General features: G+C 39.6%; 1 long non-coding RNA gene across 1 annotated transcript in view; it reads right to left on the bottom strand.

The window, feature by feature from the left end:
• Nucleotides 1-4,048: 4,048 nt before the first annotated feature.
• Nucleotides 4,049-19,115, bottom strand: part of LOC309643410 — a 33,726-nt gene continuing 18,659 nt past the window's right edge. Inside the window, exon 2 of the long non-coding RNA XR_014253724.1 lies at nt 4,049-18,976. This is a non-coding gene — a long non-coding RNA (uncharacterized lncRNA). The remainder of the gene's footprint in view (nt 18,977-19,115) is intronic.

Consider the following 19,115-nt stretch of genomic DNA (forward strand, 5'->3'; position numbering starts at 1 on the left):
TTCAGACCTGCATCTTTCACCTGCAGCAGGAGCAAGAAATCCACTGGAAAAGCTGGCAAGGGCATTCCCATGGGCCAAGCAGTTGTGCATCTCAATTCAAATCAGTTTTACTCAGCACAGATGCCTCGACTTCTCCCTTATTCTCAGCATGATGCTATCACTGTTTCATAATTGTGAACCCTTCCATAAAAATCATTGATTAAATGTGCAAATAAGTGGGTTTACTTGTTATTGCTTTTGTTCATATGTATTTATAAATCAGAAAAAGGTCTTGGTCGGATCATGTGTCCTGATTTTTGACTCAGAAAAGACCAATACTTCAACTCCCTGCTGTATGAATAATGTAGTGACCAAGGCTCAGTCTCCCAGGTCTCACCGGAGTCAGGGCAGGAACAAGTGTAAAAATGGGTGCTATAGGCAGGGAGCACTGTAAGTTCAAAGACAACCAGCTGCACCTGGTCCAAAACCTATAAAGGTGAAAACCGTTCCTCCCACCCCCTAGGCCACTGGGCAAATACCCACTTGCCCTCTGAGGTCATTCGGTCTTGAGCTGCAAATTTTTATGATGTCTAAATAGGCACTCAGAGCAGAAAGAAACACAAAGCACATCACTTATGGATTTATTTGGATATAATGGGAAGAGTATGAATAGGTTTCTGTGTCACATAGCCTAGGTTCTAATCCCAGCCCCGCCACTGAGACTAGTGCGGCCATAGGGAAGCTCCTTAACCCACTTGACTCCCCACTTTCCTTTCTGTGAAAGGGGATGCTCAGATCTGCTTCACATGTTGTTGGGAAGATTAGGGAAGGTCTATTCAAAAGCGTGTCCACAGCAGGTGTTAAATAAATGTCTGTTCTTGTTCCTTCCTACAGTGGAAGGAAGAGATGATCCAAGCTAATTTGGGACCAATAGAGGACTCCGCAGTGCCTGGGGACAGACGGATCACTGCGACTTCCCTTGCTCTTGGATTCATTTGGGTGCCCAGGCTCAGGGTTCCATCTAAATAGAATTTGGTTGCACAATGGACCCTTTGGTTTGAAAATATATGATCTGTTTCCCTCTCCCTCTGCCGTCACAAAGGGACGGCAACCCTCCTGAATAATGCATGAACTCCTCAGAAGGCTTATCTTCACTGATCCTCCAGCTCAGCCACGCTACAACTGAGGGAGGCCATACATCTTGTCTCCACAGAAACTCTCACGTTCTGGAACACAGACTGCCTTCTCTGGGTCTGGGCCTTTCACCTCCCAGGCTGACGTCAGTCCTGCCCTCCTTGGAGCTATGCATGAACTGAATAGGGTTTCTGCAGCGAGTCCCCACCCTGGGGTTTTCAATGGCCATCATGTGAGGGAGCAAGACAGTGGATGTGTCTCTGGCGCTAGCCGTCTCTGATGATGTGACCTGAGAACCCTCGGTTCACCAAGCCAAGCGCTGAGTTGGCGGGAGTTCCTACAATCACAGCATCTGGGCCTCCACGTGACATAAAGAGGAGCATTGTCTCAGCAGCATTAGAGAAGATTAAATGAATAAGGCTGGGAGCAGGACTGCTTATTATTACCTGACCTCAGCTGATTCTGTGCCCAAACAGTGAAATATAGGCAATCCATGGAATTCTTTTCTTTCTTTCACAATAATTACAACACAAGCTATACAAGCCTGCTGCCAGTGGTATTTGCACATCAGTGTCTTACAGACCAAACTCCACATTAATGTTTTTTCTCTGTATTGAAAGATCATCACTAAAATGTCTTTCTTTCTTTTTTCCTTCCTTCCTTCCTTCCTTCTTTCTTCTTTCTTTCTTTCACCAAGAGCTTATATCTGCCTTGGCCCACATGTCACAAATTACAATATGGCTGAGACTGACCTGTTAGTTCAGCCGGAAAGCCAGTTGATTCTTAACAGTGGGGCTGCCATGTATCCAACCTGAGCTGAGTCCTCACACTCAACTGATGACTCTTTACTTCATCATGGTCAAGCACCTTCTCCCTTTCCAAGTCCTCAGCACTGTCTCCAATCTCCCTATTCAATCAACCCTTTAGCCATTACACCAGCAGAGGACCTACTACCCACTCTATCAAGATGATCAAGGTGGCACCTGTAAACTATATACTTCCTTTCCTGTTCCTCATCTGCATTCACTCTGCCCCCATCTTTACCTCCATCTCTCCAGACTCAGAGGACCAGGTTCTGTACTTGGTTTCAGAGACAACCCTTCCCCCACAGCAAGCAAGGGGAAAGAAAGAAATAAACTGGAAAACTGGAAAACAATAAATAAAATTAATGAAACAAAGAGCTGGGTCTTTGAAAAGATCAATAATATTGACAAAGTTCTAGCAAGACTGGCAAATAAAAAAAAGAGAGAAGACACAAATTACCAATATCAGGAGTGAAATAGATATCACTACAGACCCTGCGGACATAAAAAAATAAGGGAATACTACAAATAACTCTACACACACAAATCTGACCAATTAGATAAAACAGACCATTCCTCAAAAAACACAAACTACCAACTTACAAATAAAAAATAGATTTGAATAGTCCTGTAACTATTAAGAAAATCTGATTTATAATTTTTAAACTCCCAAAAAAGATCTCCAAGAGCAGATGATTTCGCTAGAGAATTCTACCAAACATTTAAGAAGATTTAACACCATTCTACACAATGTATTCCAGAAAACAAAAGAGAAGGAACATTTCCCAATTCCTCTTATGAAACTAATATTACTCTGATACCAAAACCAAAGACAGTATAAAAAAAGAAAAATACAGACTGATATCCCTCATGACTATAGATGCAATGCAAGCAAGACTGGTTCAATATTTGAAATCAATCAATATAATCCATCAAATTAATAGGCTAAAGAAGAAAAAAATCACATGATCATATCAAATGGTGCAGGAAACATTTTTGACAAAATTCAATACCCATTCTTGATAAAAATTCTCAGAAAAAAATAAGAATAGAGGAGAACACCCTCAACTTGACAAAGAGCATCTACAAAATCCTACAGCTAACATTATTCTTCACGGGGAAAGACCAGACGCTTCCTCCCTTAGATTAGGAACAGGGCAAGAATGTCTTCTCCACTCTTGTTTAAAAACTTCTCGAAGTTCTAGCAGGTAGAATAGAGCAAAAATAAAATTTAAAAAATAATATAACATAACATAAAATAATATAATCTTACAGATTGGGACATACAGAGACAGTTTGCAGATAACATGATTGTCTACATAGAAAATCCCAAGGAATATTTTTTTTTAAGAACCCTCCTAGAACTAATAAGTGAATTCAGCAAGGTTTCTTTATAAACATAAAAAAAATTATTTCTATATACTAGCAATGAACACATGGACATTGAAATTAAAAATACAATACCATTTACAAACTAAAAAGAAAAGAACCCTTAGATATAAATTGAACAAAACATGTACAGAACTTCTATGCTGAATACTACATAACATTGATGAAAGAAATCGAGGAAAGCCTAAATAATAGGAAAGATACAATATGTTTACAGATTGGAAGACTCAACACAATAAAGATGTCAATTCTCCCCAAATTGATATGTAAGTTTAATATGATTTCTATTAAAATATCAGCAGGAATTTTAAAGATATAGATTATTCTAAAATTTATATGAACAGGCAAAGGAACTTTAAAAAGCTCAAACAATTTTGAAAAAAGAACAAAGTAGGAAGAATGTCTACCCAATTTCAAGACTTACATAGCTACAAGAATCAAGACAGGATTGGATCTGAAAAAGAATGGATATATGTATATGTATACTTGAATCTCTTTGCCATACACCTGAAACTAACACAACATTGTAAATCAATTGTACTCCAATATAAAATAAATATTAAAATTAAAAAAATTTAAAAAGTAACTGCATTGAAAAATACCTATACATGTAAGAAAAAAAAAGACTGCATCGGAATTGATGAAGGGATAGACACATAGATAAATGGAACAGAGAATACAGAAATAGACCCTTACAAATTTGCCCAGCTTATTTTTAAAAAATATTTATTTATTTACTTATTTTTATTTATTTATTTGGTTGTGCCGGGTCTTAGTTGCAGCAGGCAGGCTCCTTAGTTGTGTCATGTGAACTCTTAGCGACAGCATGCATGTGGGATCTAGTTCCCTGTCTAGGGATCGAACCTGAGCTCTCTGCTTTGGGAGCACAGAGTCTTAAACACTGCGTCACCAGGGAAGTCCCCTTGCCCAGCTCATTTTTGACAAAGATGCAAAAGCAATTTAATAGAGGAAAGATAGCCTTTTAAACAAATGTTGGAACAATTAGACATAAAAATCAAAGAAAAAAAAAAAAAGATCCTGTACCTAAGGCTCACATGTTATACAAAAATTAACTCAAAACTGGATTATGGACTTACTTATACATAAAATACAAAACTATAAAACTTTTAGGAAAGAAAAACACAGGAGAAAATCTTTGCGATCTAGACCTAGGCAAAGAGTTCTTAGACTTTACCCCAAAAGCACAATCCATCAAAGGAAAAATTGATAAGTTTGACATCAAATTTATTTTCATAGAGCAAAGTTAAGTGGATGTAAAGATAAGCTATAGGACAGGAGGAAATAATTTCAAACCACATACATGAAAAAGGACAGGTATCTAGAATAGATAAAGAACTCTCAAAACTCAAGAGAAAAAAAGCAAACAATCCAATTAGAAATGAACAAAAGAGGGACTTCCCTGGTGGCCCAGTGGTTAAGACTGTGCCTTCCGATGCAGGGAGTGTGGGTTCGATCCCTGGTCAGGGAGCGAAGACCCCACATGTCTCAGGGCCAAAAGAAAAAAAGAAAAACATAAAACAGAAACAATATTGTAACAAATTCAATAAAGACTTTAAAAATGGTCCACATCAAAAAAAATCTTAAAAAAAAAAAATGAACTGAACAAAAGACACAGAGAAACATTTCATTCAAGGGGATGTACACATGGTAAATAAGCACATGAAGAGTTGTTCAACATCATTAGCCATCAAGGAAATGCAAATTAAAACCACAATGAGATATCACTCTACACCTATCAGAATGGCTAAAACAAAAAATAATGTCACTATAAAATTTGGTGAGGATGCAGAGAAACTGGATACATTGCTGATAAGAATGGAAAATGGTAAAAATCTGCAAAAATATTTGGCAGTTTCTTTAAAAATTAAACCTGCAAATACCATACGCTCCAGGAATGGCACTCTTGGGTATTTATCCCAGAGAAGTGATGACTTAAGTGCACGCAAAACCTTGTACCCAAATATTTATAGCGGTTTTATTTTAACAGGCAAAAACTGGAAATAACCCAGATGTCTTTTAAGGGGTGAATGGTTAAACAAACTGTGGTACATCTTTTCCATGGAAAAGTGCTATGGTCTAAATGTTTGTGCCCCTGCCCACATTTCATATGTTGAAATCTTAACCCCCATATATGATGATATTAGTAGGTGGGACCTTTGGGAGATGCTTAAGTCATGAGGGTAGAACCTTATAAAAGAGGCTCCAGAGGGACCCCTAACCCCTTCCATCAGGTGAGGAAACAGAAGAAGGCACTGGCTATGAACCAGGACGTGGGCCCTCACGAGAGCATGACCATGCTGCTGTCTTGACCTTGGACTTCCAGCTTCCAGAGCCGTGAGAAGTACATTTCTGTTGTTTATAAGCTACACAGTCTGTGGTACTTTGTTATTGCAGCCCAAATGAACAAAGATAAGTACTCAGCGATAAAAAGGAATTATTAATACAGACACATGCACCAACATGGATGAATCTCCAGAGAAGTTTGCTAAGTGAAAAAAACCAGTCCCCCGAAGTTACATACTGTATGGTTCCATTCATACAACAGCCCTGAAATGACACAATTACAGAAATGGAGAAGAGATTAGTGGTTGCCGGGAGCTAAGGAGAGGATAGGGAGGAAACAGGTGTGGTTACACAAGGGGAACATGACGCCTCCTTGTGGTGATGGAAATGTTCTGTATCTTGACTACATCGATGACAATATCATGGTTGCAAAATTACGCTATGTAGTTTGGCAAGAAGTTAACGTTGAAGAAACTGGGTAAACGTACAGGGGCTCTGTGTTATTTCTTACAACTGCATGTGAATCTACATTTATCTCAAAATTAAAAGTTTCACTGAAAAATAACTGCAGAAAAGAAAAATTGTCCCTTGTGCTTTTTGTAAGGAGCCTCAGGGTAGATGGTTCGGTTTTGTTGACCAGACAACCTGTTGTGATGCAATGCTAAGGAGATGTAATCATGCAGAACAGAGGGAGAGAGAGAAAGAGAAAAGCAGAGAGAAAGAAAGGGATGGAGAGACAGAGAAAGGAGGAAAAACTGGAGACATTTAGACTTAGAGCACTTGCCATAGGAAACAATGAGAAATCAGTTTGGGCATAAGAAGAATTGTTTAGGGGTTTTAGGAGATATTTTTGTCCTATGTAACCCTCTCTTCTGGGTCTAGAAGAATACTTCATTAAAGACCTGCATTACTTGTCAATTTTTTTAAAGGTGGGATCTGTGTTTACTTGGATGTGACACCATGGCAATGGTCTGCAAGGAAGCCTGGAACATTCAGGTCGTATGTGATGGTTTGTCTGGGTTTCGGACCTTTAGGTAAATTACGTCCCTAGAACTGTGACGAGAATGAGCTTTCACGATGACTATCCAGTTGTTCTGCTCATGGTACCAGGGAGCAGAGGCTGGCCCAATAGGAGTTGTGCCATCCTTGGAAAGTCTCCTTCAAAAAGAAGGAAATGGGGGCTATTCTACATTCAGAATTAGGACTGTGGAGGCATGAACTTTAAGGACGCAGGTCTGTGAAATGGAGAACCACATTTCTGTGGCTTTATGTAGGCAAGGCTGAGAGTCTAAGTCTTCAGAAAGTTTAGGCTGAGAATTAGTATTTTGCTCAGTATTGCATATATAAATGCACAATTTCTACAGATATTAGACTCTTTCATGGGTAAAGAGGTCAGTGGCAGACATGACCGGACATGTTCAGAACCCCGGTCTGGCTGCTGGAGAGCAGAAGGTCATGGAGGGACCACCCATCCATCAGACCCCCTGCTGTACCACACACGTCCATGCTGTGGTTAGACATGCCTCCAAACGCTGCAGGGGTGGCAGACCCCAGGGGCCGAAAGTCAAGGAGGTTAAGAGGGTGTGTGGGGCCTGGCCCTAATAATTACCTGTGGGCACAAAGCCACAGAGACCAGTTCTGGCCGAATGCCTGCCAGCCCTAGAAAGGCTCTACAGTAGAGCGGAGACGTGCTGGAATTCAGAGTTCACCGCTGTGTGTCAAGGGGAAGGGGAACGGGAACAGGGTCCGTGGTCAGGACCTCAGGGCTTCTGCAGCAGTTCATTCCAGGGCACAGCCCAGCGCTGTTTGCAAAGGCAGCTGGCCCAGATAACCGAGCAACAATTAATGGTCAAGTTCATGAGCAAACTTCAGTTTCCCCAGGAAGCCTGATTTCTTGCTGTTGGGGAAACTAATTAGGAAGACAGAAGAGAAAGCAGCCCCCCTCCGGGAATCTGATGGAGCTCACCGTGGGGTTGTGGCCGGAAGTGGGATGCGGACCTGGGCGCCAGCAATGATGCAGGTGTGACTCAGCCTGCTGAGGTCAGGTCCCCACAAGACAGGTTTGGTGGGTGGAGATGAGCCGATGGCCGAGGTAGATTGCTTTACATGAGAAAACACAGGGAGGAAAAAGATTTAGGGAGTGGTGGAAGAGGATGGGGGCGTTTGAGCAGCTACTGAGAGGAGATTCTTGGGAGGACTTTTAGGAGGCCCTGCAGGGTCCATGCTGTGTAACCAGCTTTCTCATCATCATCCTCAATTAGCCACCAGCAAATGCCCACCAAGCTCGTTTATTTAGAAGGCTCAGCTCACCAGGGTACAGACATGAAGTGTTTTTATTTTTCTCAATAACTGCTCTCCAACCGTGTACTGTCACACTTCCCTTCCCCAGTGGGAAAGGGAAGCCAGCTCCCCTATCAACAGCTTGTCAAGACTCCAGACCCTTTTTTTTCCACCACTTTTCATGACTGAAACAGTCTCACTCCAGTACTGAAAACTCCAGGGCAAACTAAAGTTGTGGCCGCAGCACTTTGAGATGAGGGTGGGCTGAGGTGGGGCTGGGTGTTGGGCTGCACCCCACAGACCTGCAAGCCCTGTGCTTGCCCAGCTTCAAGACAGAAGAAAGAGCCCTGGAGTCAGCAACAGAGACATCAGTGGTTTAATGGACGGGGGAGCTTACATGTTTGAAGCAAGGTCCTGGAGTGACACCCCATCGTGTGCAGCAGTCAGGACATGGTGGCAGTCTTCGTTCCCAGGGGAGGGGGGAGATTCCCAGTTATAGGGGGAGTAGACGTCAGGTTGGCTCACGGATTACCAGGGAAGCTGATAGAGGGGTGTGCCCCTCACCACTCCTTCGATAAGAACAATCACTAGCTGGGACCAGGACAGCTAAGTAGGAAGGTCAGTCATGTAAGCAGGGTGTAGGTGAAGTAGGCACTGGTCTAACTGGGGATGTACAGAGAGCAAGAGAATAGCCATCTTGAGTGGCCTGTCCATCCAGTGGGGGTCACCTATCAAGTACTTCCCATCCCCTCCCATTCTGAGCCCAAGCTCTGAGGAGACGCAGGGGAGAGTCCCTCCTGTGGTCCCTCTGTGGATGTTGTTACTAGAAAAGTAGCAACCGATGGGCCCCTGGTGGCTTCTGAGGGTCAGACACCCAAATGCTGTCCTCTCTTGGGCAAGTCCTCCCCCCAGGCAAGTTCCCTGACTCAGGTGGTCCCCCCCTGAGAAAATGCCACTGGGGTCCCCTCACCTGAAAGATGCTCAAGCCTAGCCACCCTCTCTGGGGTCTGCTGAGCTGTGGGAAACCTTCACAGTTTTGCTGAGGCAAACGGCAGAGGTGCGGTGTCCTGCGGGTACCCTTCTAGCAGCTCTGCCATCTCTCAGGCACGTTTTTCTCCAGGCTCCAGCAGGGTTAGAAGCTCTGTGGGTCCAAAGACTCAGCAAATCTCAGAGACAGAGAGTCACCAGGCCCTAGCTTGGTGGAGGTGGGGAGGATTCATGTTCCCTTGGGGCTCCTTCCTCTGGCGCGAGGTGCTCCGTCTACCTCTCCTGCCTCAGCTGCCCTTGCATTTCAATCCCGGTCACAGAAAAGCATGTCTATTTTCTGTGCACCGTGGGGTCCCATGTTTCTGGGTCCAGTGTCTTTCTGCTCCCTGGACACCTGGAAATGCTCCTCTTTAGAAATCAGTTAGTCTTCTCTCACTCAGACTGGACTAAGCATCCCTTTCCCCTGCCCTACTCCCACTCTTTGAAAATATATGTTTCTAGCTTGTATCTCATGATATTAAAACATACCTTTAAATATCTAACTCTCCCATGCTGCGCTATACATTCCTTGAAGACAGAAATGGCGGGGGGGAGGTTTTGTTTGTTTTTTTGTTTTGCCGCACCACGAGGTTTGTGGGATCTTACTTCCCCGACCAGGGATAGAACCCGGGCCCCCTGTAGTGGAAGTGCGGAGTCCTAACCACTGGACCGCCAGTGAATTCCCAGAAATTGGTTTCTTGATTCTATATGTTGTGCCTACAACAGCTTCTGATTCATAGAAGACAATCAATAAGTGCTTATTGATGAGATGGAGAAGAAAGAAGGGAAACAGACTACATCTCTCATCTTTCACAATGAGGGTGTGTGCAGTCATTCTGGGGGATGCCAGTGTCTCACACCTTCCTAGGTCCAAAGACCAGCCTTTCTCCACTGACGTTAAAAAAGCCAAATACAGTTCTTCCAGACCCCAGGTGATTAGAGCCCAGGTAGGCGGCCTAAATTCAGCAGACAGGAAGCCCCCCCAGGATTTAACCTAGAGGAGGAGTCAGGAGGTTTGTGCCCTGGGGCTGTGGTGGCAGAGGCAGCACACTAAACAGGCTGGTCCTGGGTATGACCCGGTTCTAGGTCTCTGGCCTCCTGCCTACTTGCCCAGCCTCACTCTCCAGGCCTCCCACCAATTCTGTAATCTACCAAAGAGCCTTCCACTAAAATCCTAAAACTTAGCAGAGGGCTTCTCTTATTTGCCAGTAAGGGTCCCGACTAGTACACTTGTCAATAGATGCTAATTTATGCTTGATCTTGAAAAAAGATATCTATATACATATATGTGTATGGATATATAGATATATATTTAACCTGAATATATATATAATCTAAATATATATTCCTTCATGTATATTTAATCTGAAGATAATCAGTAGTAGAATGAAGTCGAATATAAAACTTTAAAATTACTGTTTAGTAAGAAAAACAAACAAAAGGTAGGCAAATAAGCGCAGAAATGCAAGTTAGCATAAGATTAGAGCGATATTATCAGTTATAATAAATGTGACTGGGCCACCTTACTCCCCATTTGAGACAAAGGGCTCTCATAATTCCAAAAGATAAATCCAACACTGTTATTGTGTGGCAGATTCTTGGATTGGCTCTCCTAACTTCCATTCCAGCCTCTTTCCATTTGGAGAGGTTGTAAAACTAAAAATTACCTTTTTCTAAGGCCTTCAGAATGAGGGTACTGGGTCTAAGTCGGTTGGGCCATTAAGATGCCCTCGACAAAGACGTGCTGCTTTGATAGGTGGAGGTGAGGTGGAGGCCATTTTCCTACTGCTGGGTAACAAAAAACACATTTAAGCAGCCGGACTGGACCATGTTCCAGCAGCTGGTCACTAACTTGGAGGGATGAGAGGCAGTTGTGCTGACAGCAGCAGCAATAGCTTCCTGATCCCCTTGCAGTAACTTGGAATCAATAATCCAGTGGAGGCCCCCAGCCTCCACTCCTCCAGATGCCCCGAAGGCCTCCATAACCACAGAATTCCCTGTATTAAGTCCTTTTCCACTTGAAACACATAAGGTGGTTTCTATTTTCTCCACAGAAATCTGAGTAATATATGTTGTTGACAAAGGGCAAGCCTAAAATAAAGTGACCCATAAAGCTCTTTTTTAAAAAGATGACAAAGACATAGTGCATTAATGAAAACAAAGCCAAAAGTAAAATACAGATGGTAATATTAATATCAAACAAAGAAGAATTCAAGAAAAACATTATGTAGAATATTCTACCAATATGTGATGTAAATCACAGAGATATAAGACTCATGAATGTTTATGTTCTGCATAAAATAGTGTCTAATATTAAAAATGAAAACTGAGAAATCAAGAAGAAACTATTAGGGCTATAATTGTAATGGTAAACTTTACCATTTCTTTATGCACTTTGATGAATCAGGTGGACACACAAACAAAGGAATTAAATAATATAATCAATGAGCTTTTCAACATTTATAGTCCACAAATACCTAGTTCATATTCCTTTAGAATAGCCATGGGTTATAAGGTCATATATTAGGTCATAAAAGAAATTTCAATAAATTCTTAGATTTAGACTCTCTTTGACCATAATCCAGCAAAACAACGAATTAGTAAGAAAAATATTAAATACCAGGAAATTAAGCAATATTCTTGTAAATAACTCTTGGGCAACAAAGGAAATAAAACATGTAATTACATACTGTTTTGAAAATAACAGTGATAATAATACCGGGTTTCAAAACTTCTGGCATGTGACAAAGCTGTACTCAGAAAAGAAATCATATTCTAAAATGCTATTACTGTATTATTATTTTTTTAAAGGAATAATGAAAATAAATGAATTAAGCATTTATTTCAAGAAGGAAAGTTTTGGTTTGTTTACTGTGTATTAGGGTGATTTCATCTCTTTTATTCACCTGCCTCTATCCAACAGCCTTCAGTGTCTGTATATTCTTTCTTTCCCAGCTTTACTGAAGTATAATTAACAAGTAATAATTGTACACATTTAAGGTGTACAACTTGATATTTTGATATATGTATACGTTGTGAAATGGTCAGCACAATCAAGCTAGTTAACATATCCATCGCTTCACATAGTTCCCATTTTCTTTTTCTTTTGTGTGTGTGTGGGGGGGGGGAGGGTGAGGACACAAGATCTACGCTCTTAGCAAATTTCAAGTATACAAAGCGGTATTATTACCTAATGCCGTACGTTAGATCTCCAGAACCTATTCGTCTTGCATAACTAAAACTTTGTACCCTTTGACCAACATCTCCCCATTTCCCTCTCCCCCCACCCGACCCCCATTCTATTCTTTGTTTCTATGGTGACTATTTTAGACTAAGAAGGAAAGATTTTTAATGTAAAAGAAATGTAAAGTAAAGCTGTTAAAATGTATTAACATAATGAAAGCAGAAATTAATTATTTGAAAAGCAGAAAAGTAGCGATAATAATTCAATCCAAGCTCCTTTCTGTAAAATAAAAACAAAAATAACAAATTAGACAACCTCCTAAAAGTATAGTAAAAAAAAGAGGGAAAAATACTATGCTAGCCTATTTGAGGATCTCAATGAAATGGGATGATTCTCAAACATGTAAATTACCAAAATGAATGAAATGGGAGGTAGAAATCTGATTACTCTACTAATCCTTAAAGAAAATTTTAAAGTTTTGGAAGAAAACTTCCAGTCACGGTGTTTGGATGGTCTATTGGACGTTACTTGGAATCTTCTGGGCCTCAGCTCTTCCCTCAGTGTAGAATGCCAGTGGGACCCTGCCTGCTCAATCTGGGTAAGAAGCAGTTAATGTCATTTGGAGCAATCTCAATGAAGTGTGGGGGGACCCAGTGGATAAATGCTTCCCTGTTTCTCTCCCCAGGAGCAAGGACCTGAGCTGCATGTCACAAAGCTTCTTAGATCATCCATTGGGATGGAGAACTCTGTAGCAGTTAGTCAACTTGTTAACACATCTTTGTTTTGACTCTCCCTCTTTCCCTGTTTCTTTTCCCTATCCTTCCCTCATTCCTATCCCAACCCCTAGAGCTACATTCCTTAACAATCATACCTAAGCCTTAGTCTCAGGCTCTGCTTTTTTTCCCCCAGTTGGCTTTGGATTTTACTTTCAGTCTGAAAATCTCAGTTTTTACATTGGAGTATTTAATTCATTTATGTTTAATGAAATTACTAATATGTTTGGGTTTATATCAACTTAATATTTGTCCCACCTGTTTTGGTGGGGGTTTATTTAAAGATTTGATTTTATTTTTTATACAGTAGTTTTAAGTTCACAGCAAAATCAAGAGGAAGGTATAGGTATTTCCCATATAGCCTCTGCCCCAACACATGCATAGCCTCCCCTATTATCAACATCAATCACCAGCATGGTACAGTTTTTACAAATGATTAACCTATATTGACACATCATAATCACTCAAAGCCCATAGTTTATCTTAAGGTTCACTCTTGGTATTGTACATTTTATGGGTTTGAACAAATGTTTAATGACATGGATTCATCGTAACAATATTCTACAGAGTATGATATTTCAGTACTCTGAAAATTTTCTGTGCTCTGCCTATTCTTCCTTCCCCCAACTCCCACCCCCGCCAACCACTGATCTTTTTACTGTATCCATAGTTTTGCCTTTTCCAGAATGTCGTATAGTTGGAATCATAGAGTGTGTAGCCTTTTCCAATTGGCTTCTTTCACTTAGTAATATGCATTTAAGTTTCCTCCGTGTCTTTTCATGGCTTGTTATCGCATTTATTTTTAGAGCTGAATAATATTCCATGCCTAGATGTACCATAGTTTATCCATTCACCTACTGAAAGTCATCTTGGTTGCTTCCAATTTTGGCAATTATGAATGTAGCTGACATACATATCTGTGTGCAGGTTTTTGTGTGGACATAAGTTTTCAACTCCTTTGGGTAAATACCAAGGAGTGCAATTGCTGGATCATATGGTAAGAACATGTATATTTTGTAAGAAACTGCCAAACCATCTTCCAAAGTGGCTGTACATTTTTGCATTCCTACCAACAATGAATGAGAGTTCCTATTGCTTCCACATCCTTGCCAGCATTTGGTGGTGTCAGTGTTACATACTGTAGGCATTCTAAAGGTGTGTACTGGTATCTACTGTTGTTTTAATTTGCATTTCCCTGATGTCATATGATGTGGAGCATCTTTTCATATGCTTATTTGCCATCTGTATATCTTCTTTGGTGAGGTGTCTGTTAAGATCTTTGGCTCATTTTTTAATTGGGTTGTTAGTTTCCTCATTGTTGAGTGTTAAGAGTTCTTTGTATATTTTGGATAGCAGAGTCCCTAATCAGATGTGTCTTTGCAAATGTTTTCTCTCAGTCTGTGGCTGTCTTCTCAGTCTCTTGACATTGTTGTTTGGAGAAGCTTTTAATTTTAAGGAAATCCAGTTTATCAAGAATTTATTTCATGAATCATGCCTTTGGTGTTGTATACAAAAAGTCATCACCATACCCAAGGTCACCCAGGTTTTCTCCTATGTTATTTTCTAGGTGTTTCATAGCTTTGCATTTTATATTTAGGTCTGTGATCCATTTTCAGTTAATATTTGTGAAAGATGTAACTTCTGTGTCCAAATTTATTTTTTCTTATATGGCTGTCCAGTTGTTCCAGCACCATTTGCTGAAAGATTATCTTTGTATTGCCTTTTTTCCTTTGTGGAAAATCAGTTGACTATATTTTTGTGGGCCTATTTCTGCACTCTCATTCTGTTTTATTGATCTATTTGCCTATTCTTTTGCCAATACCATGTCTTAATTACTGTAGCTTTATAGTAATTCTTAATGTCAGATGGTATTAGTCTTCCAACTTTGTTCTTCTCCTTCAATATTGTGTTGGCTATTCTGGGTATTTTGCCTCTCCATATATTCTAAACTTTAAAATCAGTTTAGAATCAGTTTGTGTAAAATAACTTTCTGGAATTTTGATTGTGATTGCATTGAATGTATAGACAAAATTGGGAAGAACTGACATCTTGACAATATTGAGTCTTCCTATCCATGAATATGGAATATCTCTCCATTTATTTAATTCTTTGATTTTATTCATCAGAGTTTTATAGTTTTCCTCATACAGACCATGTACATATTTTCTTAGATTTATACCTAAGTATTTCATTTTGGGGGGTCCTAATGTAAATGGTATTGTGCTCTTTGTTTCAAATTCCACATATTTATTGCTGGCATATAGGAAAGCGCTTGACTTTTGTATCCTGCAACCTTGCTATAATCACTTATTAGTTCCAGGAGGGGTGGGGTTTTTGTTGTTTGTGTGGGGGGGTTTTGTTCTTTTTTTTTTTGTCAATTCTTTGTCTAGCTTTTGTTAACTACATTGAAAGTCTTAAAAAAGAAAATGATGGAATCAGGAGAGACAACTCTCAACACACAAAGCATGCTGTGTAAGGTAGATCGCTTCTATAGTAGCAGTTAGTGAGATCCCTAATTTCCAGGAGCTATAGGGCAGACCATGTCAAAAATCAGGCCCAGGATCTAATTGTAAAGGTAGCAAAATAGAGAAAGAGACAAGTTGTACCCACAGTAGGTGTCATGTGTTAGAGTCAGGGCCCTGGTACAAAAAGAGTGTATCTGTGAGACACGGGATGAGGACATTTGTACGTATGACTCTAATAATCTTGAACCCCTAGTTTCCACTGAATTGTCTGCACCAGGAGAAGGGTTGCCTCCCCCTTAGCAGGGAGAGCAGTCTCCTCTTGCCTAAAGACCCTGCAAGGACTTCACCTGAGGTGGGTACCTTGTAGTATCAACCCTCATCACTGTCTCAGACCAGCCTGAAAATAGGAATTTTCTTCTTGCTCCCAGAGGAATTGGAGGACCTGACTCCTAGGCACCGGCAGCAACCAGGGAGCACATCTGGGAGTGAGCCCTGAAGATATTAGAGCTGGGGATGCAAAATATAAGGATGGGAGAGAGAATACACTGGTGAGGGACATTCACAGTGACTTGGATGTAACATTCTGAAAGGACAGATTCAAACAACTTACTGGAGAGTTATTTCAAGCCTTTAAGAAAAAAAAATTTTTTGAAGTTTAAAAAAAATTGCTCCAGAGAATACAAAACAGTAAAAGTCTTTCTGACTTATAAAATAAAGCTCAATTTATAAAATAAAGCTAAAATAGCCCTGTAGGCAAAAATGACCAAAAAAATTACAGACTTCTTTTATCAACACAAGGGGAAATTTTCTAAATAAAATAGTGGTAAACTTTTTGAACAGTATATATTTTTAAATATACCACACAGTGTTCAGATAAGGGTTTGTTCCAGACTCCAGTGGGACAATCAGAAAGAGAATATGTTCAGAGGGAAAATCCATCCCAATGTGATGGAATCATACCAAACTCCGTCTTCAGGATTGATCTGTCATCTTTTGTTCTTCCTTTTTTGGCTGCATTGGGTCTTCATTGCTGCATGTGGGCTTTCTCTAGTTGCGGCGAGCAGGGGTTACTCTTCGTTGCGGTGCGCGGGCTTCTCATTGTGGTGGCTTTTCTTGTTGCAGAGCACAGGCTCTAGGCACACGGGCTTCAGTAGTTGTGGCATGTGGGCTCAGAAGTTGTGGCTCATAGGTTCTAGAGCACAGGCTCAGTAGTTGTGGCACACGGGCTTAGTTGCTCCGCAGCATGTGGGGTCTTCCCGGACCAGGGCTCGAACCCGTGTCCCCTGCATTGGCAGGCAGATTCTTAACCACTGCGCCACCAGAGAAGTCCCTTTCATCTTTTGGAATAAATTATTTTTCTGCTTTCTGTGAAAGAATACTTGAACTAATAAGAGAGTAGTTAGCGTGCTGTTCTAAAACATATATTAAAAAGTCAAGGGTTTTACCATATATCAGCAATATCTACTTCAAAATATCTCATGGAAAAAGTTCCCAATGACCATAGTTATAGAAATTGTAAACTATCCAAGCATAAACTTCATATGAAATATGCAACAATTTTCCCAGCTACATAATACAATATACAACAAAACAATATATATTACAATAAAAATATTAGTTGAGATAGATAGTCTGGGAGCAACAAAAGCTAAGACTGACAGATTGATGAAAAAAATTACAAAGTCCAGGAGCAGAAAAAAATATACATAAAATTTTAATACATGATATAGTTGACTCTTCAAAGCAGTTAAATAAAAGATAAAATTTTCAATAATTGGTCCAATGACTAACAATTTGGAAAAAAAAGAAGTTCCTACTTCACACAATAAATTAACATCACCACCAGACAGATTAAAGATGCAAATGTAAAAAGAGAAACTATAAAAACCCTCAAGGATAATAAAGAAATAGTTACATATATATATATATATATATATATATATATATATATATATATATATATATATATATATATATATATATATATATATACACACACACACACACATATATATTTTGGATAGAAGAAGTACTTTCTAAGAATAATACCAAAGACACAAATCATAAAGGAACTAGATTATTAAATTTTGACAATATTTTAAAAATATGTATATCAAAACAAATCTTTAATAAGATTAACAGGCAAATGACAAATTGGGGGGGGGATTTTTGCAAGTTCTAAGGAAAGCAAAGACTTGATATTTATAAAATAGATGAATAGTCCAACAGAAAAATGAACAAAAGTAATGAGCAGGCAATCCGTAAAAGAAGAAATACAAACAAAAGGGTGGTCAGGGTCAACAATGATTAGGAAAATGCAAATTTTAAAGAATGAGATACCCTTGTAAACCTACCCATTTGACAAATATTTACTAATGACAATAATACCTAGAATTAAAGAAGATATGTGGAAATAAGTTCACTCATACCCTGCTGGTTTGAGCATAACCAGACAGAAATTCTTTGAAGGATAATTTGGAAACAAATATAAAAAGCCTGAATTATGTATTTTTGAACCAGAAATTCTACACATAGGGGCCATGTCCAGAGCATTTGTTAAAAATAAGCACTTTGGCCTCAAAAAAAGGCTTTGACCTAAAAAAATTCCTTGCCAATAGCAAAAATAATTAGAAGCAATCTAAATCTACAAAAATAGAGAATGGATTAAGTATATTAATATGTATATATCCTTTGTATAATACAATCCTATGCAATCATTAAAAATAATGTTTTATTGTATTTATTTATTGTATTTATTTATTGTATTTATTTTATTTAGTGGCTTGGAAAGACTGAAATATATTGTTAAATTAGAAATCAGTTTACTAAACACATACCACATTTTTATTTTTGCAAAACAATATATACAAAGATATATGTCAATAGTGGTTAGCGCTAGCTTGTGGGATTCCCATTTAATTTATATTATCTTTCATTGCTTTCTGCCTTTCTCAATTTCTTATAGGCAACATAGTACTTTTGTAATTTAAGAAAATCAATAAATGCTAAAACAAACAAACATAAAAATTCTGCTATAAGGCCACACCCCAGAAGTGACTAAAGTTCTTTCTGTTGGGCTTCTGAGCTGCCCAGGACAGAAGTGGCAATAGGAAATTGAAAATGAAATTATTATTCTTGCATTAATTACTATTATTATGGAGGCACAATTGTAGTCTGTGGGCTGCCGAGTTCCTGTTATTACCTGAGTCTAAGTCTTCAGGGAGTCTTTGTGCCTATGTGGTGTCTTTCATCAGCAAATCTCAGAGCAGCACACAAACATCCCATTCCGGGTGAATTTGAAATGTGGCAAAGACCATCTGGCTTCTGGATGGACAAAGACAGCCTCAGAGGGTAAAGGTGTTCTCAATAGTGGAATCCCTGAACCTCTGAGCTGGAAATAATCTTAGAGAGTCCCTGGTAGAGCCCTGTGCTAGAACACAGGGCCAGGGAGTGCCCTCATATAGAGCATTCTTTTTGCTTTTTAGGGGCCTTTGTAACAGTCAAAAGTCCTTTCCTGATATCAAGACAGAATCTGCATCTTTGGAATTTCCATTCACTGGTCTTGTTTAGAGAAAGTGGAATTTCTTGAGATGTTCTGATGGGCCCTGGGTTCTGCTGGGTCATCAGCAGTTGTTCATCCTGCAGAAGAAATGAGAGTGATCACTCTTTGCATCTATAATAGCTCTCCATAATCTGCCTTTTTTCTTTCTTTTTTTATTTAAAAGCTTTACAGTGGTAAAATTCACATACTGTAAGGGTACAACTCAATGATTGTTAG

The sequence above is a fragment of the Balaenoptera physalus genome (assembly GCF_965194825.1).
Source record: "Balaenoptera physalus genome assembly, chromosome: 15".
NCBI classification, from domain to species: domain Eukaryota; kingdom Metazoa; phylum Chordata; class Mammalia; order Artiodactyla; family Balaenopteridae; genus Balaenoptera; species Balaenoptera physalus.